Source organism: Cygnus olor, chromosome 27, assembly GCF_009769625.2.
Source record: "Cygnus olor isolate bCygOlo1 chromosome 27, bCygOlo1.pri.v2, whole genome shotgun sequence".
Taxonomy (NCBI): domain Eukaryota; kingdom Metazoa; phylum Chordata; class Aves; order Anseriformes; family Anatidae; genus Cygnus; species Cygnus olor.
The window spans coordinates 4,313,728-4,338,950 of NC_049195.1; the positions used below are offsets into that span (position 1 = coordinate 4,313,728).

At 39.7% G+C, this 25,223-nt stretch overlaps 1 protein-coding gene across 2 annotated transcripts in view; it reads left to right on the top strand.

The window, feature by feature from the left end:
• The first annotated feature begins 8,167 nt into the window (after positions 1-8,167).
• UNC5D (unc-5 netrin receptor D) overlaps positions 8,168-25,223 on the top strand; it is a 214,688-nt gene continuing 197,632 nt past the window's right edge. Inside the window, exons 1-2 of one of the 2 annotated variants that reach the window (XM_040538038.1) lie at positions 8,168-8,319; positions 12,466-12,608. The gene's annotated coding sequence lies outside the window, so the exon portion shown is untranslated. Of the gene's footprint in view, positions 8,320-12,465; positions 12,609-24,376; positions 24,503-25,223 lie in introns of those variants that run through there. The other variant, XM_040538039.1, reaches the window with a different exon arrangement.

Below are 25,223 nucleotides of genomic sequence, written 5' to 3' on the forward strand. Positions count from 1 at the left end.
AAGATTCTATTTTTAGCTAATTGCATTTCCTGCGAGGACAACCTCACTGGCTCTTTTTTTCTTCTGGACCTATTTTAAAATGAAAGGAAGAAAAGTTAAATATTGATCCACGGATAAGTAAGGAGAAAGAGGTGAGCTGGGCTGATAAAGAGGTTCTTGAATACACATGCACAAGGCATTTTCCCTTTACAAACATTCATGCAAGGATCTCAGATCACTTTGGGGTGGGCAGGGGAGGGCGAACAAATGCAACTTTGCAGAGCTTTGCATTAACAAAATGCTTATTTAAGATTATGGGAGCCTTTCCATAGGCTTTGATGAGGTCAAGACAGATGGTGGGTCAATACCATTATCCTCCTTATTTAGTTTGGCCATCAAGGCTGCTCTGCCTGGGGAGAGACTTTGTATTACCCCACCCAAGGGAGCTCCCATTCCTAGACTCCAGCTACCTGGTGCTTAAGGTGTAGTCCTTAATGGAGCTGGTTAGTACTATTGGCAGTGAAATAGTCCCCATCTTCTGGATGAAGTTTAGTCACACTTTTTAATTAAAAAGGAGAGTTGCATTTGGGTGGCTGAAACATATTTGCAAAAAGCTGTTAATACGGCATGATATATGCAAATTGCACGATGAATTCTACTACATATGCACCTTTCATATCATATTTAGGGAAATCATAATGCATTAGTGAGACATTCCTGAAGCACCACATATATTAGCTGTGTTTCCAAGAGCTGGAGAATTTCATTTATCATCTTTTTTAAATTTTAGAAGCACTGCTGGGAATGCTAATGTCCAAGAAGTCATTCAGAAAATTCCACCAGTAGATTTGATTGAATCTGTACATGGAGAGTATGTCCTTCAAGGGTGAATGTTACCCTTGTGCAGCCAGCCAGTAAGTTGCTATTTTACATCACTCACGTCTCTCTCAGGACTGCAATGCTTTGTGAAAGCAATGTGAACATGGATGGATTTTACTTGAAGTGTACCTAGCCATTGGAGAAATCTAGCTGCAGGGAACACTTACATGAGCCCTGAAGGGCTGCAAAAGGGAAGAGTTATGTGCATGAATTCCACATCTATAAAATGGCGATAATACTTTTTTCTCCCACTGTTTGTTTTGTAAAGCTTTTTGTTGTTGAACTCCTGATGTGCATAACACCTACTACCAGTGCTGTTTCAGAAGGGGAGTATTTGCTCAATCTTAGCCAAAGTTCATACATGCTATTGTAATACAAATCGTGCTACCTACCTTATGTCTGTCTTTGGTATTGTTGCAATGCAAGCAGCGCTAACTAATGATGACTGTAAGATGCAGAAGAAATTCTTCCGCTGGGAAGCCAGATGACAGTCCTTCACTACAATCACTTGGAAGTTGCACACTGGGTGTATCTACGGGGAAGAAAGTGTGGGTGGAGGAGAAACTGAGGTTTAGCTCATCTCTCCAATGAGACTTCACATTAGCAAATTGCAATATTTCAGCACTGAGACTTGTCACTTGCAGTTTGAAGGCTACATAGAAAATAACTCCCTCCCCCCAAAAGAGGGCATGAGAACATTACTGAATTTGCACAGAGATTAAGGTCTGTTTATTCAATGTGCTATAGAGATGAAGGATTATACGATGCTTTCACATTTTACAGAAATATTGAAACCTTGGTCATTGTTTTTCTCATGAATTTCTGATCATGAAAGAATGAAGAAAAAAAAAAGGAAAAAGATGGCAGTGATGAAGTTTTGGTATAAAATAGAGCTATATTCTCCCCTCTTCCCTTTCCCTCCAGGCAGGCCTTTTGCCTGATTGTCTCAGGGCATAAAAGAAAGGGAAGTAATCTCAGTGTCAGGTTTTAACAATTTTGTTCCTCATTTTTATTTAAGTAATAAAACATTCCCAGCACAGATCAATCAGCAATTTGTTGGCTAGGATCCAGAATAGTTGCACAATCCATTCTTAAACGTCTGATGTTAAGCTGCTTTTTGTGCATATGTACATAAAATCAAAAGTAAATAAGACAAATGAACATTTATTTGTAATGAAACATAGGACGTGGTATTCTGCACTGTCTGGGAGCACTAGTACATGGCAGTGCGTGTACATTTGGAATTAGCACTATACTTTATCCAAAGTTATTATTGGTATCAGAGGTGTCAAGAGATCTATTTAGAGGAATCAGAGAATTATATTATTTCAAGCACAAGGCACAAAAAAGAAGGCTGGGTTTGTGCTTAAAGCATTGAAGTCTAGGGGTCAGGATTTCATTTTCCAGGTTCCTCCAGGTCCCTGCAGGTCCCAGTTTGGCCTTTGTGTATTTCATAGCATCAGCATTCCTATATTCTTACTTATTAAGTGAATCTCCTTTCTTTTTTGACTATAAATTATATGAGGAGGAGATTATCCTACCTGGTGTAGGTACAGCACCTGGCATAATAGAGGTTTCCATTTTGGATAAGATACAACTCTGATTCAATAGTAATTTGGGGGGAAAAAGTTTATCAAGAAAAAAATGTTTAGAATATCAGAGTGTAGCGTATACAAAGATATAATCAGATGTGATCTTTACTGCAATAAAAAGCAGATTAGAAATCGAGATCCACAAAGTATTGCAATTACTTTAACTGTCAGAAATATTGGCAGGACTGCGATGGTATTTGCTTCTGTAAAAACTGGTGAACCTTTATAAAAATCCATAACCTCTCTTTGACTAATTTGTAATCTTAAGAGAATAAGTGGTTGAGTTTGTTTCTTGGAACTCTGCTGGTACAACAGCAAGGCAGGCTGCAGTGCAGCGCCTGTTGGAAGTGTGAGGCTGAAAGAATTCATGGATTTTGAATTTGTGCATCTTAAATTCTTGGGTTTTACGAGAGCTTGTGATGAACGTCATATTAGCTGTTCTGTTTGGTAGAGAATTTCACGCAGTTATTTCTGGATTCATTTTGTGATTTAAGAAGGCATCTGATCTCAGCTGTGAGATACCTAGGGATGATGAACGCACCTACTCCTTCAATGTTAAATTACCCATAAAGAAGTGGCACCTTAGTTCCTGTTTGAATCTTTCAGCTGTATTAGTCAAGAGTAGTCGTGCCTTTATCTGAGAGGGAAAAACCTTCCTACTGTCACTCCAAATGCGCTTACACCATCATCCAAAAACTCTAAACACTTCTTTTTTTAGTGAGCAAAATAAACATTTGAGATTTTCCAAATGTACGGATGTTTTCAGATGGCCTTAGAGATCTCTGCGGTCATTGTTTTTCCATGACTTGGAAATGTTGACAGTCACTCACACTTCCGCACACCAGATTTTCTAGATGCTATAAATGTTCCAGAAAAGCAGACCCAGCCAGCTGGATCAGCAGTGCTCTGAAAGGGAAGAGCCAGAGGTGGGGCCAGTGGCACGCTAGGCTGGGTTAGAAGAACGATGACGTTCCTCGATGGCAGGTGCATCCAGATGAAACAGATCTCATTTTCTTAGAAATCCAGCTCGCCTCTAATGAGCTAGAAACCTGAACCCAAAAGTGCAGGAATGCAACACGCAATAGCATTTTATTATTTGCTTTTCCATTAATTTTTCTCAGATTTTCAGACTGCATCCAGGTACTGATGAAGGGAGAAATGACCATGATGTGAAAGGGATTGTAGCTGACAGGTAATGGCACATCAGCCTGGCAGTCCATTTTCTATTGCAACCCACAATCAAACCCGATGAACACCTTTGATAGCAATTAGTTTGGTGATAGCCTGGATCCTAAAGGTTTTCATGGCATTGCTTCCCATAGAAATCTCTGCTCTGAGGGGCGTTTGTTTTTCCAAAGGACATCGGGCAATGAGATTGTGAATGGCTTGTGCATCCTGATATTTATCATATTTGGATGAACTCCTTAGAAGCTCTCAGGGAAGAGTGACACGCATCAAGTGGAAAAACCTCAAAGAATAGATCTCAAGGGTTTTCTCTCCTGTATTTGCTGCAGAAAAAGGGTATAGCAAAATGGTCTAAACCAATCTACAAATGCGATTAATATGCTGAGCCACATGGCTGAACCAAATTACATCCCAATACAGGATAAGAGTCTGCAGGGTTATAAACAAGAATTTCCATGGCTTCATCTCTCCAGCTGTTAAAGAAAACACTTGACATTTAGCAGAATGCACTTGATTCTCGATAGAAAATGGAATTATTGCTTCTTCCTAGCAACTGCCCACGAGGCACCTTTCACTTGGTGTTCTCTTGCCAGATGCACTCTCTAGGCCCAAGTCAAATCCTCTCCTGGGGAAGTTCTCTGAACAAACAATCTTAAATGATTATAAATACATATCTAAAGACCTTCTAATTGCTATCTCTTTAGCTGCAGTTTTTCAGAAAGGAGAATGTTTTCGTGGAAAAGCCTCACTTGGCTTTAAGCAATTTGCACAAAGTCACCATGATAATTTAGCGGAAAGCCAGGGACTGGATCCAGGTGTCCAGGTTACGCGGGCCAGCTCCTCGGTGGGTTGCAGGTAGGCAGGGGTCTGCTGCAGAAAATGGATGTGACCCAGTGAACACCGGTATCTGTCACTTTATGAAACGAAATGGTATTCTTTACTACACATCGGCAACCTTTCCTCTTTCTTTTCTTATTTTTCTTTTCTGTGAAATCTTCCTTGGCGTGAGCTCTGCATCTGATGACTGCGACGCTCAGCCTATAAAAGATGTGCGCTCACCATTGTCTTATTTCGTAATCTCATCTTTTATTTGTATCATAATTAGTAAATATGAATCCAGGGGAAAAAAGCATGAAAACAAGGTTCTGGGGGGCTTACTTAGCAATTGACCCTTTTTTAACATGCTAAGACTCATATTCAATGGTATTGCTAGGCAACAGAGCAGACATTTCCTTCCCAGCCCTAAGTGGATACCAGGATTAATACACGATCAGTCAAGATACACATTTATTCACCTTCCCTCACAACAGTAATAGGATTTTTCTGGCCCCGCTTTAATTCGGTAGATGAGGCTGACACTGAATTAAAGCTGCTTATGCAGGTTCGCAGTGAGGAGGTGAGATCTCAGGAAAGAGAGGGAGGGTGATGGGAACGCACACCCAACCACGCATCAGTCGACAAAACCAGAGGATTAGAAACCCTGGCGGAGGAAAAAATGCCATTTAATAAGATTTGAAAAATCCACTTCAAACTATTCAACTTCAGTGCGTTTGCTCTCCCTCAGTACCTGAAGTTTCGGTGCAAGAAGTTGGAGCGGTGGCTCGGTGCTGACTTGTTGGCCACTGCTCGCTGGGGACCGCTCAGGTCATGGTAGGACAGCGCGGACCCATTCTGCACATGGTTTTTCCCTGACAACTTGCTTTCCTTGTTGCCCTTGTTGCTTGTGGTTAAGTTGAAGGCTAACAGCTTTTCCCCTTTTATGATATCCTCTTTGCACTGCACTTCTCTGAAGTTTCCAAGTGGGTACTGCTTTTAAAGGCAGGAAAACCGCCGTTGTGGTTCTTCTGTCTGCCAGCGCCTTCGGATGTGGTCTCCAGGAGGGCCGTGAAGGATGTCCCCAGAGGGATGGCATGGCTGGTCCAATGCAACCCTCGTTTTGTAGCACTTCCCTGGCACCAGCAGATGAGCTAACAACCAGATTAATTTTTTAAGTGGGGAAAGGTCTATTAATCTATTATTAATTAATGTTCCATATGCCACCTTGGAGGCAAAGTGGGTCTTTTTGAAGCCATCTGGTTCCTCGCTGCACTGGAGGAAAGCTATCGTGTGCTGTGTGCTCCTGAGTACGATCTGGAAAATGGAGCTGTGATGTGTGCGTGCTCCAGATGTCTGGTTCTCTCTGCGCCCACAGACGAAGGAAGCAGACAGCTGGATTGCAGCATCCGTCTCATTAGAGAGTAACACGGCGGTTGTGTAAGGTCACGTTTGCCCAAACTGTTTACAGGAACTAAAAGTTAAGCGCTGTATTCTGCTCTGTTCTGTGGGTAGATGTGAAATTGGACAGTGTCTCTGGCACTGCTGTCCCCACAGGTATCTTGTGTCCCCTTGTGGGGACGGGACAGTGCTCATCAGGAAGCACAGACCAGCATGAATTTCTCTTTGTGTAAATTGGGAGAGTAACTTCATAAACGGGGTTTGTAAGAAAAGAGGTGATTAAGGTATAACATGGGATATTACGGTACGCATGGATGCATTAGTCGTGAAATAAATAGAATAGAATTTACTGCTGAGACATGGAGCACTCCTTCAGCTCAGGAAGCAGAAGCCCACGGCGTTAGAGCATCCTACTTCCTATTGTTACATCCCCATCAATAACTCAAACCTTCCCAGGGTAAACAATTAATAAAAAAGGAATACATGTATTGTGTTTGGTTGGAAGAGCAGCGTAGCTGGAAATATAATCATGCCAAGTGCTAACACCACAAACTGTAGGTGGGCTGGGAGAAGGCTCAAAGAAGCATCAGCATATTCCGGTTACTTTGGGAGACAGAAGCTGGGTGAAGGAGCCCAGAACTTCTGTGCAGCCCGAGTCCTGCCTCTTCTGCCGTGTTTACATGCGCCTTCCATACCTGGCTCTGTGCTCTGGCTGCTGAATTTTCTAACAGAGATTTCACCCAAGGCACTTCCCCTAAATCAACAGGCCAGACTGCAGCGGAATTGTAAAGGCTGCATCAGTGAAAGCCGTATTGCTCCGAGTGGGATTTGCATAAACTGTGCACTAAAAAAACCCTAATATTTAAAGTGCTACAACAAAGTAGAAAGAAAATACTTTCAAGCTGTATGACAACCTTATGAATATGCAAATCAGGAGCCGGAGACAATCTACTGGTTTACGGTAAATATTGAGGCATAACTGTGGAGCATTAAGTGGCAGATTTAGGTCCATATTCCTCCCTTTTTATTTATTTATTTATTTTGGAACAGCACTTAGAGACCAATTTTATTGTAATGCACCGAATCTGTTGAGTATTCCAGTCAGCTGATAGCATTTTTAAATCATACTTATTTTGGCATTTCTTATTGAAAGCAATAGAAGAACAACCAGTGGTGATAAATTTCTTTGCGGAAAGCAGCCTTGCTTGTCATTGGTGTACACTGCTGTAACTAGGGCAAAATTACACTATAAATTTACAAATTTATTGCCCTTTTTCTTTTTTTTTCCCCCCACTGGCAGTGACCAGTTATTCATACCCTACGTGCAGAGGTGTCCCGTGTTCTGTCAAGAACCAACTGCTGCAAACCCTGTCACTGAGCATCAGGAAGGGGACGGGGGGACCTCTCCGGGGAAGCGATGTCTGCAGTGGGCTCTGCAGAGCCACGGCTCTCGTCCCCGTGCCTGGCCAGACCCGACCGTGAGCGCTGCCAGCACAGCTGGGCAAGCAGCACTGCCACAAAGGGTGTCGCTGTGCTGGATGTCATCGTGGTTCCACTTCTGTAAAACCTTTGAGGCTGACACGTGGCCCAGATGAACCAAGGAGATTCTCACCCAGTCCTAAAACAGAACCCTGCTCAACAGGTGAAGGTCAAGAAATCTCAAAATCACCCTCTTGCTGTTGGGGTATCCCATTTAAACTTCTGATTTGGGCTATCTGACTGCTTTCTAATGATACATTTATCAAGAAGATGAATGTTGTTGTATGGTTTTTTCACTCATCTGCTATGTGTCAGTCATTTCCCTGAAGCACAGCTACGCAAATGGAAAGTTCCACCCCCGAGTTTGGCACACAAAGCGCACGTGTTACCAGCAAATTTGATTTGCCCCGGTACTCTAAGATTACAAGCATTATCTTTCTTTCTTTCTATAAATTTTAAGCACGTGTAACGCCACTGAATTAATTAGGTTACTTTCATTCCACTGAAGCTAGTCTTTTTAATGCATGTCTGGAGTATGCAGTTTAGTTGCTGTTACACCTTTATATTTTCCTTCGAAGTGAGAGAATGAAAGCAAAAAATGATATGTGCTTTAAGTTGTAATCTCCGGGAATTTGTTGCGTATGAGGCAATAAATGACTGCTGCGATTGACTAAATGCCACAGCACTGCAGTTTATTTTAATTATGCTACAAAGGAATGAATATTATTGTTGTTATAGAACCACATCCCAGGGAAAGAAGAAAAGATAATTGTGTCCCTGTATCTCCTTGAGACAGTTCAGTAACATTATATTCCCTATCATTGAGATTTTCAGGGCAGGCCAATCCAGAAAGAAAACATGATGAGGAACCAACTCGGGGAGCCTGTGCACAAATAAAACAAAATAAATCTCATTACTTCCCTCCTCTGGAGCTGTGGCTGGTTCCTCTTTCATTCACCAGTGTCTGCAAGAGGGAATATTGGAAACCCTGGTAGGTTTAGGTTTGGTGGTTTGATTGTTCGGTTTTGGTTTTGCTTTTTCCCTGGTAGGCTTAGCCAGGAGGAGACTGTTTGGATGAGAGATCTGGCTGAGGATTTATAGCACGTTGTGAGGACGTCTTTTTTTTTTTTCTTTTTTTTTCTTTTTTTTTTTTATTTTTTTTTCTTTTTTGCTTTTTTTTTGTTATTTTGTTTTTTTTCCTTTTTTTTCTTTTTTTTTCTTTTTTTTTTTTTTCTATAAGTCAGGCAGAAATCTTTGCTGTAGCATTCAGCTTCTATCGGTTTGCTAACCACAACAATTAAAGGTCTTGACTTGTGTCCCCAAAGTACCATGTCTGTATCAAAGTATTTTAAAGGTTTTCTTAAAAAAGATGGTAAAACATTTTCATTTTTTGTATGGTTTTCCCCCTTGGAGCCTGGAATGTTATGCTTGGGTCAGGTTTTCAGGATTCTCTCTGCCACCACAGGGACATGAAACGCTGTTTCCCTTCAGAATGAAAATGGAACATTTCTAGCAAAACTCACTTAGAAGACTATTAATGGAAATCATTGAGAGAAATAGGAAAAGCCTGAGGTAAAAAAGCAAAATAGTACTTTAGCCATTAAAACAGCAGTTAAAGTTGATGGAAAGAAACTATTAAAGTATCCACAAGCTGAAATGATGAAAGAAAGAAGGAAGGAAGGAAGCATGGAGCCAGCTGCATCAGCTCTTTGTGTATTCTGTTAAGGGTATAACAGAATAGTTCAGATGACAACTGGAAGTAACTCTGAATCTGCGGGGATTTTACGGTCCTAAGTTGTGTAGGTATTTAAAAAGTTTTGTCTGTTAGCCACAGAACATACCCGGTTTCAGTTAATGTTGGGAAAGAAAAGAATACAGGAAACTGGGGGAAAGGAAAGCTCTTCAAATTTATCAATTAAAATCTACGGCTTCCAAGTGCCAGTTGTTGAGCAACGTAGTTCTCAGTTTGTCCCTGCTGTGTGTCCTTGATCTCCTTTGATTTCCCTTGGCTTACTGGATGCACAGGTATTGCTCAGGTTACCTAAGCCTAGCACACTCTGAGCTGTTTACTGCATCTTTCACAACATTTTCCTATACAAATGATCTCACCCAGAAATAAAGTATGTTACATCAAATCCCTCTGCGGGCTTATACGGAAATCCTCTGGTCGAAAGGGAAACGCATACCGTACCCAGACTCGCCTGCCAGTCTCTGAAAAAGATGCGAGACAGCACCAGTAAGTCAGTGAGATTTCCAGCCCGAGGAACAAAGAAGCTTGTTAGAATGAAGGAGCCAGCTGCAGGATTTTGTGTCCCTTGCTTCAGCTCAGGTGTATTTCATTTGGAAATGACGTGGTGTGGTTGGACTAATACTGTCAAATAGCAAATCTGCATCTCATTCATGCCTCCAGTGCACACACAAATAAAGGCATGGAAAAACAAATACACTACTTCCCAGAAGAGAAAGAAAGAGGTGATTTCCTCTGAATATTTTCATTAGGATTAATATAGCAACCTGCAGGATCCATAGAAATAACAATTCCAACCAAGAAGCTTATGTTTAAAACCAAACCAACCGAACAAAAACAATGCACAACTTTCTCCAAACTCCCAGTTGAAATCTCACCTGATAATAACATCTGTCTCAGCCTATAAGAAGTGGGTGGGATAGAAATTGATGAGATTCTAAAGTTTTAGTAAACTCCCAGATCAGCTGCCTCCAGTCCTGAGGCCGTGCCTGCCCAGAGGGCACAAATGGGCGTTGCACCAAGTCAGTGGAGACGAGTTTCTGTGCTGCCCCTCAGCTTACATTAGGCAAATATTTTCAAAGGACCTGAGCGAAAGGCTACTGAGTTAACAGGAGTCTTTCCTCGTATTTCAGAGATTTTACATCAGCATCCTCGTGCAGATGCCAAGCAGCCCTGACATGACAGGTCGTGCACTTCTAATGTGTCGCCAACATCTGGCTCATTTCATGCCGCGGAATTTTGCCAGTGGAGCACAGGCAGTTCCTTAGACCTGTGGGGTGGAAAAAAAATAAAATTAATCTTTGCCACATGGCCCAGAAGGCTTGGACACAATCACATTTTGCAGCAGTTTTTAAAAATTATATACAAATAACGAGATTTCGCACAGAACGATATTCAGCATACATGTCCCAAATGTCATCTGCAAAGATTATTGTAAACTGAAGAGGTACAAGTAAACCCAGGTACAAGTTTCTGTGGGCTGGAAACAATAGTGAAGGTCCACGTTTATTTTAGAGAAAAGCTTTTTAAGTTAAGTGGAAAAGCAAAGGAGCAATGAGAGTTGACAGGGGCACGTGGTGTGCTGGGGTGCAGTTTCTGCATGCCAGTGGCCGGCAGTTCGGCCAGGAATGAGCTCGGAAGATCAGCAGGATGGGAATGAACCCCGATATGCCTTCCTCAGTGCTGTCTTTATGGAGATGTCGTGACATATTCCCTGCTTGCCTTTTTCCCTTTCTTCTTAAAGTCCAGGGTGTGGCCATTAGGAGACATTTCTATCCATCCTAAAGCCACCAGTGGTACAGAATAGACTGATAATGGGGATAACATATGGAAAAGGAAGATCGCCATAGAAGACCCCTGGGGAATGGCAGTCAAAATCTCCACGTTGAACAGCATTTATATGACAGCCTATAAAATGGAAATTTACAGGATAGACTATTATAACAGAACTGGAGCCTTTACAAAGTATGTTAAAGTGCTGCTTTATAACAGAATCCGAATCCACACGTCCCAGGGAAGATAATTATTTAAGTAAATTATCCGAGCCTTTGAACTGAAGGTTGAGTCTGTGGGTGATTTACAGCTCTCCAACAATAGCTGGTGACTCCACTTTCATCTAAACCAGAGTAAAATAAATAAATAAATAAATAAATAAATAATCATCTTCCTGTCTTCTTCTAAGCGTTAATGCAGTCATCTCTTGCAAAAGAAAAAAGCTCTTCAGTCAGGTTAAAAAAAACTGAAAGACTTCAGCTCATCTTTAGCGTCTATTTTTTGATATATGACAGTCCAGACACATGCCATGTATACATAACTCAGACTCTCAAGAATTCTTTTGAGTTGATTTCTAAAGCTTTTCTGGTACCTTTTCAATAAGTTTTAAATACTGGGTAAAATTATGATCCAGAAAACAGATTGCCAAGACTTGTACTGTGTGTAATAGCAAAAGCATACAAGGCTTGTGATATCCCAAACTTTGTTTATTCTGGGGTGCAGATGTTGGAAAAGAATAGCATGCTTAATAGCTGAGGGAATATAATAAGAACAATAATTTCTCATTTCTATTACATTCATCACCATGGTGTCCAGGCACACTTCTGTGGCATTCGAGAAGGAGATAATCCTCCTTTAGTTTCTCAAGTAGTTGTACTTTCCTTGAACTGATCTGAGTCAGGAATGAAGGGAGGGAAGTGGAACATCATACAGAAAGATTTAAAGAACAATGATTTCCTACCAATATTCTTGATTAGCTTTTAGGAAGGGCTTTGTACCAGATTACTGCTGGGAAAGTAAAACCAGTCAAGCCACCGAGAATATCAGACAAGGTGAATTATCAGAGAGAGTGCAAATTCTTCAACAGAAAAAATCAAAGAAGACAAAGATTTTTCAAATGAGCTGAAAAGAGGAGGAGGATGTCAAGAGACCTGATAAAGGAAGAGTCACATCAATAATATTAGAGAAAACTGGAAATTAGACTGCAATCAAATGAATGGATAGGAGTTGTTGGGCCATTGGCACATACTTATAATACATATCCTTTATTATCTGAGTTTGTGCCATAACATGGCCACATTTTCTTAGGAATACTTTCTTTTTTTCCCCCATAACATTTGTGTATGACGAGAGCTCTCCTTAAAAGTCTGTGAAGCCACTATACTTTCAGATCACATCCCACATAAAAATTCTCTCTCTTATAATACCTTCAAAACACTTTCATTGCAATTTAGATTACCTGTACGTTAAGACTATTGCTTATAAACACAGCTCTCTGATTCTGATCTTTTGTTCCCCTCAATTATGTGCAGCATCTAGCCAGGGTCTTTTATCCTCTATTTATTCTACCAGCTCTTCAGCTCAAGGATAATTTTTTCACCTCGTGTTTTTATACAGTGCCTAACAGCTATTCGTGTGAGGCCACAGTCATCGGGTGGAAATCTGCATGGGGTGGAGAGGTGGCTGCACCGTGTGGAAATCCCAGCACAGACAGGAGGGATGCAGAGAGCTGGGTAGCACGAACACTGAAAGGACAGGAGGTAATTTTTATCATTGTTCATACTACTGTCATCCTTTCTGGCTGCTGTTAGAGAGGTGGTGGTTAGGAAAGCGATCTGAAAGCCACAAAATAGACATAGGCTTCCTTAAGCCACGTGAAACAATTCACTCCCCAGCTGATTTCCCTTGGTGTGGAAGATGAAGCGCTCCCACAATCATGTTGTACTGAAACCACGGCTCAAGGTATACCAAAGCAGTCATTTTCTCTGCGTTGATCTGGAGCATTCAATTTGATCTCCATCTTGTTAAGAACAAAACCATAATTAAAGAAGAAGGGGAGGGGGCTCAGTGCACAAGGCCATATCCTGCATCCAGATGAGTAATTAGGGTGCCCTAAATACAGTGGTTTCCCTTCATCGCTGCAAGATGACTAACTTTCATCAGGCGTATCCAAACAGAGCACTACAGAGCTTTAGCATTAAAACTGTCGCTACCAACTCAAGGTATTTCCAACAGTCACATCAAAGGCAAAAGCTCCCACAGCGAGATCAGGAGCTGCACAGTCCGCAGCCTGGCTTTGTTATTGCACTGCTGTACAAAAACCCTCTCATTAAAGTTGCATTACAAGAAAGCAACAATAAAAGATTTCATCATTCCTCTTCTAGTCTGACCCTCCCCCAACGGGGAAAAAAAAAACAAAAATGAAAAAAAAACAACACAACAAAAACAACTAGAATTAAGCACCGAGAGCAACAGATGTGCTCAGAAATGAGTGTGTATTCAGAGATAATGTGTGAACAGCAGGATACAGCAGAATTAAAGTCAAGGTGTGAAAAAGAAGGCTCCGGATAGGGGGACTCGCACTAGGTGTGGGTATATATCTGTATGTGTCTGTGCATGTAGTGGAATGGCTCCATCACTGTTGCCTGGGAGAAGCAATTCACTTGAGGTAGTCGTTTTAGAAGTAAGATCACGCTCATTTTGTCACTGCAGAAAATGCTAGAAATGCAGCCAAAGGCAAGGCAGCGTGCTGACAGCATGCTTTGTTGGTCTTCCTCACCGTTAATAACAGACGTAGAGAAATTATGCATTGCTGGATAGCCCTTGAATATCAAGACCTAAGTGAATACGTGGCCTTTACAAACTGACCTAGAGGATCCAAATCTAGCCCCTGCTGCGCAGATATCTAAACCACAGAAGTTTTGTCCTCAGCTGAAAGTGAGAAAAAAACCACAAACATACATTTAGTTTAAATTATTTTCATAATGGTGAGCTGAAGGAGACTGCATTTTTGAACTTTAAAATGAGTCAACAGATTAAAAGATAAAACATTTCTATTTAAATCTTTACCTGAATTATCACCTTGAAATTTTTAGATTTATATATCTTGTTTTTGCCATCAAATGCATAATACTAGAATCAAAGGTAGTAAAACCATTGATCTACAGTAAGACAATATTAATATTACCATATAGCTTTTATAATTAATTTGCTGCCAGATGAAAGGGAAACACTAGGTCCTTTTAGTGCTGGTGATTAAAGCAAAAGTAAACCTTTGAAAGCCAGATTTGCATGTACAACATGTTGCGCTAGTTCCAGCAGATGACTTGGAAATTGTTAGTACATTTAGAGTCACATTGCAGAGCTTGGAAAAAAAGACTTAGTGAATTATAGGGGGAAAATCTGATCTCTGCTACAATATTGGGAAATCTAGTAGTGTAAAGCTTGCTAGGCTCATATTCTATCTTAATTTGGTTGTATGTTTTTTTGCAGGTTAGGTTTTTAGCAAATGGTAGTACCCACACTAACAGATATGTATATACAAGACCTAAGAAAGAAGGGAGAAGCCGACTGCTCCTGTAAAGATTTTGTGTATTTTTAGCAGCCAATCTATCCTGGCTTGGTTTTGCAGCTTGTCTGTATATTCATTCAAATAACTGGATACCCAAGCTGCGACAAGCTTGATAATTTGAGTTATCACAGTTTCCCCCATCACCTTCAGTCTGAGCACTGTCACAGGTGCTTAAAGTTCGATCAGGGTATATAAGTTAGGCGCCTCTGTTTAACTATCACTTGTGAAGGTGATGAAGCCAAATGCTTTGCTTTATGCCATGTCAGAATGAACTGTCATTCCTGTTTCCAAGTTATGCTTTTCTAGAAATAGCATAAAGTACTTGAAAACAATTCGATTTCAGGTTGAAAATTGGAAGGAAGATGCCTACCTCTGTTCTGTACTTTTCCTGTGTTCCTCACACATCCTTATGCCGTGTGATAAAAGAATAAGGATGTAAGCTCCAGTAACCTTTTCTCATAACAAGTCCTGTGAGGTGCCCACATGTGAATCTGGGATGTCTGTGCACTGTATCTTTTAAAATCAACTTAACGACTGTGTTTTCATGGACTTCAGGGACTACGGATCCAGGCAGTCATTTCATTGCAGCTTTCTGTCTCCTAGCCTTGCAAAGCTCAGCACAGGAAAAAGAAACGATGCCCTTTATGTGCACTGCACACTGGTTGTGAACTGAAGAAACCTCCTGCTGTGGGAGCGAATGTGGTTTTCCTTCTGTTCCCCAAATAACTTCATGCTGGATCAAATATAGTCAGTGATCCTGCAAATGGCATAAAGCTGTCCTAAAAAGTATATAGCTGGCATAAGCTCCATATCATGTACTCTGGTATTTTGAAAATGAGCCACAACTGATCCAAATAATAGCAGCATTGGGTTAATCTGACAGAGAATTCATTCAGCGCTAACGACCATGGAGCCATGGTCGGAATGATTTTGTGCGACTTTGTACAAACCATTTAGCTGTGCCATGAAATGATTATAAAGGCTTTCCTGATTCCCAGGTGCAGTTTGAGGCTTAATTAATTAATGTCTGCAAAGCACTTTAAGATTTTAGATGAAAGGTATCACAGAAGAGCAAATAGCATTATAAGTGAAATATTTTGAAGAAAAAACTTGGAGGACTGATGGAAGTTTACTTGTAGCTTGAGTATTCAACTTATGCTAGGTGAGGACAGATGTATTCCCTACAGATGTTTGTGGTTATATTGATGTGATGGTGTGGTTTGCATGTTTAGAAGCTATCTTGTCTCTCTGCCCTTCTAGAAATAATTGAGAAGCCTAGTATGGACTCAAAACATAATTTGACATAATACTAAAATACACTTACAAAGGAATTTTCCTTCCAGTGCTGAATTTTCGCAGTGATTATAAATTAGTCAAGTTATTTACATCTTTCACTCTCACTTCACTTAATGATAGTCAAATAATAATAATAAAAAAATCCTGCAAACTATTTTTCCTAGTGTTGGATTTTCTTTGCATAAAGATGCCCTAAAGGCCAGCTCTTTATACTCAGTCTACAGCCCTTGATAAACAGAGAAAGGACAGAGGGGAAGAAAATATCTAATACTTTATCCTGGGCTTTGATTTCCAAAAGGCAAATCATGTATGTTATCTTCATGTAGCCATGTCCCTTACACTGACAGTTCTTCTGGTGGTTTTGTAGTTGTTTCAGTAAGGTCCTGGGGCTGGAGACAGGCAGCTTTACCACTTCGAATGTCCCCTATCAAGCAATTTTCTTATCCTTCCAAGTAATCAGGACCAAAGTAATTTCTGCTGAATTGCCATGTCCCTTTCATCCTTGCATAGTTTGTCTACTATCTACATCTACATGTTTACAAGAAAGCAAAAGCACTTAGAAGTGAATGTATGAAACTGAGAAAAATAACAATACATTTTAAAATGGGTCTGTAAGTACTAATTATTAAGCTTTATTAATATTTAAACCCAGTATGAATTTCTGAGCCACTATGAAATACTGAGCTTCAACCTGACTTATTTTTCCATCATTGAAAATTCCAACACCATTTTCAAGTGACTTAGGAGAACCAATAGTAACAGCTGTTTCTTGTTGGAAAGCCTTTGATTGCCCCTATGTCCAACTCTGGGTGTCATTTTACTCCCTTCCATGTATCTGAAAGTGTCTTGCCACACAATTGCTATTCATTCTGCAATGGGATAAAAAGTACCTTAAGTACCTTTGTTCCTTATGAGCAAAGAGTGTGTTACGATCTACTTGGATGAAAAACATTATAAAATGTAATGTTATGATTACTACATTCCATATAAATACACTTCTAAGCCTGGTTATAAATCTTCCATTCCTCTGGCTGTAGCTAACATTTAAGAGACATATTTGTAGTGTTTTCCATTCAGGTTTCCTTTAACAGCACCAAGGGGTTTCATAAAATTAAGTGGAAAATAATTATAACATCACCAATATTTTAAAAATCTTGTTACACTTTTTCTTTTCTTTGGGTAAGTGATTTACAGAACAATAATTAAATGTCAGGAAATGAATCACAGATGAGATACCGACATTTGATAGTGTTTTGTAAACAGACTAAATGAGTCCAGAGAGAGGTAGAAACTATTGATGTTTCCATAAAAAAATCTCCACAGAGCCTCTGAAAGGAGAATATGTTATTGAATGTAAATACAGGAACCTGATCAAGGAGGACTGTAATCTATTAGGGAAAGGAAGTGCTTTTGATTCCTGCTAATTTAAAAGTGAAGCTCAGGAGACCAATTCCCACCAGCTGTCATCACTTATAAAATGAGAGAGTTACCCCTTTTTTCTCATTGTTTTTGCTCCCTACAAATTTTATGAATTGAGCAGTTAAGAGGTTTGAAGACTTCCACTCCTCCACAGTGATCTACGTGAAAACCAACACGTCCCAGTCCAGTGTCAACAGGATGACAGGTGGGAGGCGAAGCTGCAAAGATTTAAGAATTGCTGATGATTTTTTAGAAGTATATTACCCCCATGTACATTATAAGAACTGAAATGCTAGTATGTTCTTAACTTTCCCTTTTTTTTTTTTTTTTTTTTTTTTTTTTTAAATATTACCAGGTAGATAAAACTAAATGGCTTCTTAGGGTCCCTGGTTCAGCTCCTGGTGTCCTGCCTGTAAAAGTTAAAATTGAACTGAAAAGAAAGGCAAATGGTAGAAAGACAATCAGAAGCACTAACGTTTAACTGCAGTAATTTAGTTGCTGGCTGAGGCTAGAGTTAGGTAAAGGGTGAGTAATAATACCTTGATCACAATAAAGGAGGAAAATTTGCTTTGCCATATGAAAAAAAAAAAAAAACAGACCAAAAAATCTACATAAAGCTGTAATGCAGAGAAACACACGCATAAACATGGTAAAGTAATAAAGAGAAGAAATAGGAGGAGGGAAGCAAGAAACATAGTAAAATTGCCATAAGTAGGTCAATGTTGAAAAACAGTTAAGTAAAATGACATGTTAAAATATATAATATAATCAAATTTTGAAAATACAGCATAAATGATGTAACGGAGAGAATACTGTTGAAGTAAATAGAACCATGAGGACAATAAATATAAAATAATAAAAATAGCAAAGGAAGTACAATGACAGATTTAATAAAATAATAAAAAGGGATAAATCTCATTGCCTGAATTATTGTTTTACTGTAAATTAGTTTAGCAAGTAGGTTTTGTCATGATGTATTTTTCCTATTCCTACATCTGTACTATAGACTCTGCAATGAAAGGCAATGTTTAATCAGTAAGCAAACAGGTGCTATTAAAAACATTCCCTGAGAAAAATAAAATAGAAAAACGTGAGTTAAGTCACTGTTTTAGCAAATAGCTTCAAAGGCATTAAGGCAAAACTGTGAGGAGTGTTTATCGAGTGTATTGGCACAGTTCTAGAAAGATGAGGCTTAATTAAATGTAAGAGCGAACTGCAATGCCTTCCCTGGATCAAGCCTTGGAAGGTAAGAGGATCGTGTACCCCCAGAAACCTCTGGCATAGCCACGGAATTCTTCTGAATTCACAGATCTAGGCACACAACCCAAACAAAGTATATAATTTAAGCATGGATGCTGAGTTATGTCATTTATCCTATGCGCTTTAGCTAATATGAAAAAAAAAAAGACACTTTTCTTTCTACTACCAGTTGTCTTTCTGTCTGTTTATGTGTAAGCCATCAGGTAGGATGTTTACATGGTGCTGTTGAATAAGTAAATTAGTATTTTATGCTACTTTTGATCCAAGGAATGGTATTTTTTAGTTTATAAAGTGCTTAAATTAATAAGGCTTACGCAGAGCTGTGATGAAAGTGACTTGGTCACACCTGTTAAGTGCACTGAAATGGGGAGCAACATTCTCTGCCTCCTGAATATTTCAAACACACCGATGAATTGTGGCAGGTGCCTACATCCTTGCACTTTTTCAATCACAAACCAAGTTGAATGTGGCACTATGTACCAGGAGATACATAAAATCAAGTATATTGCTGATAGGGATTTCTTTGTTTTCACACCACTATTTCTCCAGAATGAAATATGCAGTTGTGATTTAAAAAAAAAAAAAGGCAAAAGCTCCTTATGTGAGAGATTAAAAGTTAAAGTTGCTTTGTTTCTAATTTCCTTCTCTTCTATTTCAATACATCAAGTAAACGCAGCTGATTTTCATTCTGTCTAAACTCCAGCCTTAGATTTTTTTTGCATTAAACAGGAGAAATGTGGGTTTATGTCAAACAATCTTTTAGTCAAGCACGAGGAACTAGGTCAGAGAGTTTCTAAAGAGGAATTTTACTCATGTAGAACATAAACATGCTTGCAGTTTCTTCTCCGTACCTTCTCAATTGACTCTAACTACAGAAAAGTTCATTTACTGTAATCAATATCACTTTACCTCATGCCTCAATGAAAAAATACCTTCTGTAGTCAATAGCAATTAAAGAGACAGACAGGGACAGAAATACTGATGGAGGTGAAACCAAAGATTTATACCTGCTTACTATCTTTCCTGAATATGTAATGGAACAACTGCTAATTGTAAAATATTGTGTTAGTAAATGTTCATTGAGAAACTGCCTGGAGAGAGAATAATGCTTTCAGTGGTGCTGGAGACAAAATCTGGTTTGGGGCTGTAGTTTGCTCACTTACACAGGGTGAGTGCAGAGGAACCTCAGGAGCATCTGTGGGACCGTGCTAGGTCCACCCAGATGGAGATGGCAACAGACTTTGTGTGTAGGGCTACGTTTCAGGCATTGTGGAACTCTCTTACTTCTGATCCTGTAAAAATAATAATCTGGGGGATCAACTGTCTTTTTTTTTTTTTTTTAACAGTGAGGATAATGAGTGACTTGAATAATTTATGTAGAGCTGGTGTGGTTAATTGGCACCTGTGTTCTTTAAATAGAAATGCTGTGTGTCTCTCAGGCATTTTCATCTGGTTTACAGGGAAATCGTCTCGCAGCGTTCTCTGGCCTGTTCTGTAGAGGTCAGGCTGTCTGGATCGTAATGGCTGTTATGGCCTTTCTAAATCTATGAACTGTGTCTTATCTCCAGTCTCCCCAGATACAAGAGGAAGGCTTTGTAACCTCTTTAGTTTACACACTCTGAGACCACTCCATGTGTGAACCAAAGCATAGGAAATAAAGATGATCAGGCAATTAACTTCTAAAGCACACTCCTCATCTGAACTAAGATGCTAACCGAAAAGCCAGTAGCATTCCAGACCCGTGAAGGGAGAACTAAAAAAAATAAAATCAAGAGCAATGAATATGCTGTGTGATTTGGGTCATACAGTACACACTGAGGGAAATTCACCTTCCTGCAAAGGTCCTGTAAGAAATTCCATGACAGCTGTACGTTGAAGGGCTCAAGGCTGTGAGTGCTGGCTAAAATACTGAAATTCCTAGTCAGTTTGAAAACCTAACCATAAGGGTTTAAAGATTCTTGAGGAAATTATGTTACTGTAATGAGTTAATTTAACCTGTAACACACTCCTTTCATAAGGCAGTTCCTTGCCATTATTAGAGCATTCATTTGCATTACAGTAGCGTGTGGCATTTATCATAGCAAAGCATTTCCTTGGGCTTCCATCAAACAACTAGAAAAATATCCGAACAACATATTAACATTGCCTCTCATTCTATTTATGTTTTCTGAGATGCTATGCAATACAACAAAGGTTGGCAAGACCTGTAACTACAGTAAAGAAGGTGGTAAAAAAAAAAAAAAAAAAAAAAACAGCTTGCAATTACTTTGTGGACTGTCAGTTACTTCATGTTAACGTGGACCTGCTATTAACTGGCTACGTAAACCAGTTAATTTATCACAACTGGAATCTGATTTCAGTCTACTTGATTTAAAAAAAAAAAAAAAAAGGGAAAGAAAAAAGTGAGGATCTGCTTGTTTAATGGTGCATAAACCCTTCCCCCTAACTTGATATTAGACAATAAATTCGACATGAAAATTTTATTTAAGTGCTTTAAAAAGCAGAACTTGGAGTCATATATTTATTATCCTCTCTCTAGCTGCTTTTATTAGAATTACCAGTTTGTGATCTAGTGACTCTAATGACAGGATCATCAGGACATTCTCCTCACCACCCTTTTTGTATTAGAGCTGAAGTAAAAAGATAATAATGCAAGATTCAGTCAAGCGTTTTCTGCAGTTCAAACTGTCATTTAAAATGTACAAACATTCCTGAGAAAGGGAGATTCTTTTCTTCTTCCATCCTTTTATTCCTTTGTGGTAACTTTCCCTAACAGTATCTTTGACAGCTAAACATGGTTTCTGACTTCTAATCAAAACTGCATGAGCTCAGTCAGTTCTTCCTCCATCTCCCCATCCTTTGCCAATGCCTACCCTGTGAAAGTCATATTTAATGCCCCCACTGAAAGACTAGTTATCACATAATTATTTCTGCAGTCTCTCTGTTAAACCTTTGTTACTCCAGCAACGTATTTAAATGAGGTGGGGGAAGACTGTAATTGAAATGTATAGGAAATCTATAACTTGCAAATGGAAACACAAAAGGAAAGGAGTGTAACTAGTGCAGAATGGAAGCACCACCTTGTGAGCTTCTGATGACCTTTTAGAGGAAACAGCAATGATAATTATGTGCTGTATGGCTGCAAAGCTTTTCGACAGAAATGTGTGAGTGTGAATCTCAGAACACTTTTTTTAAACTCTGCAGGCTACATCTAAATATGATTGTCCATTTGGAAAAAAAAAATAATCAGCCAAACAGTAACATAGCATCAGAATTCCTGTGTGATGGTTTTTCCCAGTATAAATCCACTGGTTTTCTGCCTTAAAGATGTATTTCAATATCCATCAGTTCTCTGAAGTCAAGAATGGAGGAGTTTAGAAGCTGGATTTTTGATTCACTCCCATCCATAGCAACTAACAAGCTTGACAATATGCAGCAATTTCTTCTTAAAACTTCACATTTAATATTCTTCACTAAAAGTCCTCTTCTGTTTGTCTAGTGCAAGCCGAGACAGGTAAAGCAAATTAATTAAATCTTCTTTCATTGACACTATGATGAAATCCTACTGCTATTGTTTGAAAGCTGATGCATCCTCTTATCCCTTTGTTCAGAATCTGATGCAGTGAAACATCCTGTTTATTTGATGACAGGAATGAGGAAGGTGCTCTCTGCAAAGGAGAACAGTGGGTACTTTGTCGGCTACCACCACTCAAGTGAAATCCAGGTCATGTCGATTTCAGACCTTTTTATTAGTCACTGCATTCTGTATTTCATGCATGCATTATTTCCATTGTGTCTTTTTCACTTACTGTGGTATGTATGAAGCAGCAGACAGAGATTTGTGTGTATAGAACAATGCAAAAGCATTATGGTGAAATAACAGTGAAATAGTACTAACATAATATTGCTTCAATAAATTGTGAGAAGTAAGTAATGCCAATAAAAGAGCCTTTGTATCAGTATAACATCAATGCTAGGGAGTGTATTAATCTCACAGTAACTATTAAGAAATAGAGCAATGCAGAAACTATACAAAGGAACCGTTACTGAAAGAATGAGATACCAGCTGTTGTGAAACCTGTGGAAAGTATTTTGAACCAAATAACTATTAAAGACCCCTTCCACACAACCTTCCCTACCGAACATATGCAAATAAAGCAGAGGTCCAGCACTTTCCCCAGCCTTTCTTTTCATACTACATGCAGGCTGCTTTAGAATAATACGCTCAGCTTCAGAATGCTGTTAGACTTTTTTCAAATGTTTTATTCATGTGTCACTTGACTGTTCATTTGCTAAGGGTTTACAAATGCTTCATCAATTATTAACAGTCCTGATACCTACTTGTTATTTTGTTGTTGTTGCTTTTTTCTTTTTTTTAAGGAGGTGTTGAGGGGAAGAGAACACTACAAAATTAAGAAACAGAATAAAATAGGAATTAAATAATTTACATCTACTTACTGCATATATCCAACTTAATTTTTAAAGGAAAACAGTTATACTAGAGAAAATTGAATTAAGTGTTTCCAGTTTTTTCCAAGAAGCACAGAACACCTATGTTCTCTCCTGGTGCATGCAGTATGCTAAAGAGATCACTTTGTACGCTCTCAAGAAAGAGAATACGCAGAAGACTGTTTGAAAACAATCCAATGAATGAAGATCACATCACCTTAGTAAAAAAGTGAAGAGAAGATGTGTTCTTGCATCTGAAGAGATATGTATCATAGTGCCTAAAAAAGGACAAGGTATCTAATGTGATGTCTGTCTTTCAAACCCTCATGTCTCTGAGAAACTTCTGTTGCTTTTCCATTGGTACAGCTCTATGAATAAATATAGTGGCAAAATTGAGACTTAAGGACATTCTGATATATTTACCAAAGTCTTCCTTGTCTGCCTGCTTAACCTCTGCAAAGGAGTGGTACAACTTTTCCCTCTCCCATTACAGTGCTAGTTCCACCATGTTGGAGAAACACAAATCTTTTGGTTTTGTTTTCCAAAGTCAACAGAATAATGACACGTAGAGTTTTCATTTTCATTAGCTATTTATAAATACATTTATAAACTATTTAATAACTGCTACTTCCAAAAGGAAAATAGGAGAGTTTCTTGCTTTCCCAAAAGAATAAACTGAAAACAAAATGTTGCAGAGCTGACTAAAAACTTGGACTTCTGGAATAGCAGCCTTTCCACAAATGCCTTCAAAGTTGCTCTGTTCTCTTGTCCCTTTGAAAAACTGTTTGGGAAATCTGCAGTTCTCAATGCTGAAAGCCCTGTTTTGCTGAGCAGATCAATACATGGGATTTCTTTCTACAAAGCCCTTTGAAGCTCGAGCAATTGTCTTGATGGGCTCTGACTCACTCCCAGGAAGAGCACAATCAATTATCTAATCTCATGAAAACAAAGTACAGGACCAAGCGCAGGCAGCATGCAGTGCCATCGCTGGTTCTGGGCAGCACAATGATGTCTCGTGCAAAGTATGGCGAGAAAATACAGCAGTGATTATAAAAACGGCAGCCTGTTTTTAAAAGCTGACAGTGGCCTTTCAAAGGGAGCAGAACATTAAACATGCGGGTGGTTACACAGTCTGTGATATGCATTGCACATGATGTTGTTGCTGTTAAGGACTGGAGATGGAGGCTGCCCTGCCAGGCCTCACCTCCTGTGCATGAGCAGAGTCCCCAGGATGCATTCAAGGCCAGGCTGGATGTGGCTGCGGGCAGCCTGCTCTAGTGGTTGGCAACCCTGCCAGAGCAGGGGGGTTGAAACTAGATGATCTTTAAGGGCCTTTTCAACCCAGGCCATTCTATGATGCTGTGATTCTATGCCCCATAGGCCACAGATTCCACTGTTTTGTATTTTTTCCCCTCAGAGTTGGGTGCTCCAGGCTCTACCTGGGCTCTGCTGACTGGGAAGAGGAGGCCTCAGACAACAGCAGGCCTAAAGCTCGCCAGCCAGGCCCCAGGAGCTCAACATTACAATGGATTTCTCTTTGGGGGGTAAGAGAGCAGAGATGCTATGATTTGTTCGGTGCTGATAGCATTCTTGCTAACAGAATGTGATAGTTTTGGTTTGGATGTGACTCTCCAGGCTTTGTTCATCCCTCAGGGTAAGGTGTGGACTTCCCCTCAGGCTGCTCCCTCCTCTGCCGCTCCCTGGTCCCTTTAGTATTTTCTTGCTCAAATCCACAGACAGGTTGGAATCTTTACTCTGAGTCATATGCACATTCACTTTCCAATCTATTCTCTGTATGTTATCAAATAAAAGGTTAATTTCATAATCATTTTGCAAGAGGCAAAAATGCCAACACCCACCTCTCTTTATTTTAAGCTGTTTTATAGTTAAATAGAGCTGTGTTTGTTATTTCACGCCACAAAATGAAATAGACTGATGTGGTTTTTTTTTTTGTTGTGTTTGTAATCTCACAAATGTATAGCAAATACTCTCAACAAATAGCAAGGAGTACTTGTTCATGGAAGAGTTAATTACAGGACACACTCCGGCTGGCTCGCAGACTTTGGCTACCCTTTTCTAGAGGAGCCAGAGGAGCTGACCTGCCCGAGTGTGCTTTGGGTTGAGGAGCGAGGAGAGCATCTGGATGTGCCGCCAGCCCGAGCTGCAGGTTTGAATCCCTGCTGGTGAGCTCAGGATGTCTGTTGTGTTTATCTCAGCCACTCGGCGGTTTTACTACTCACTGGAAATGCAGCCAAAGGCAAGGCAGCGTGCTGATAGCGTGCTTTGTTGGTCTTCCTCACTGCTAGTAATGGACTTAGAGAAATGAGTTGTTATGCTAATTATCAAGGTTAAAATGGGATGCTCTTGGAAGGCTGGGGTT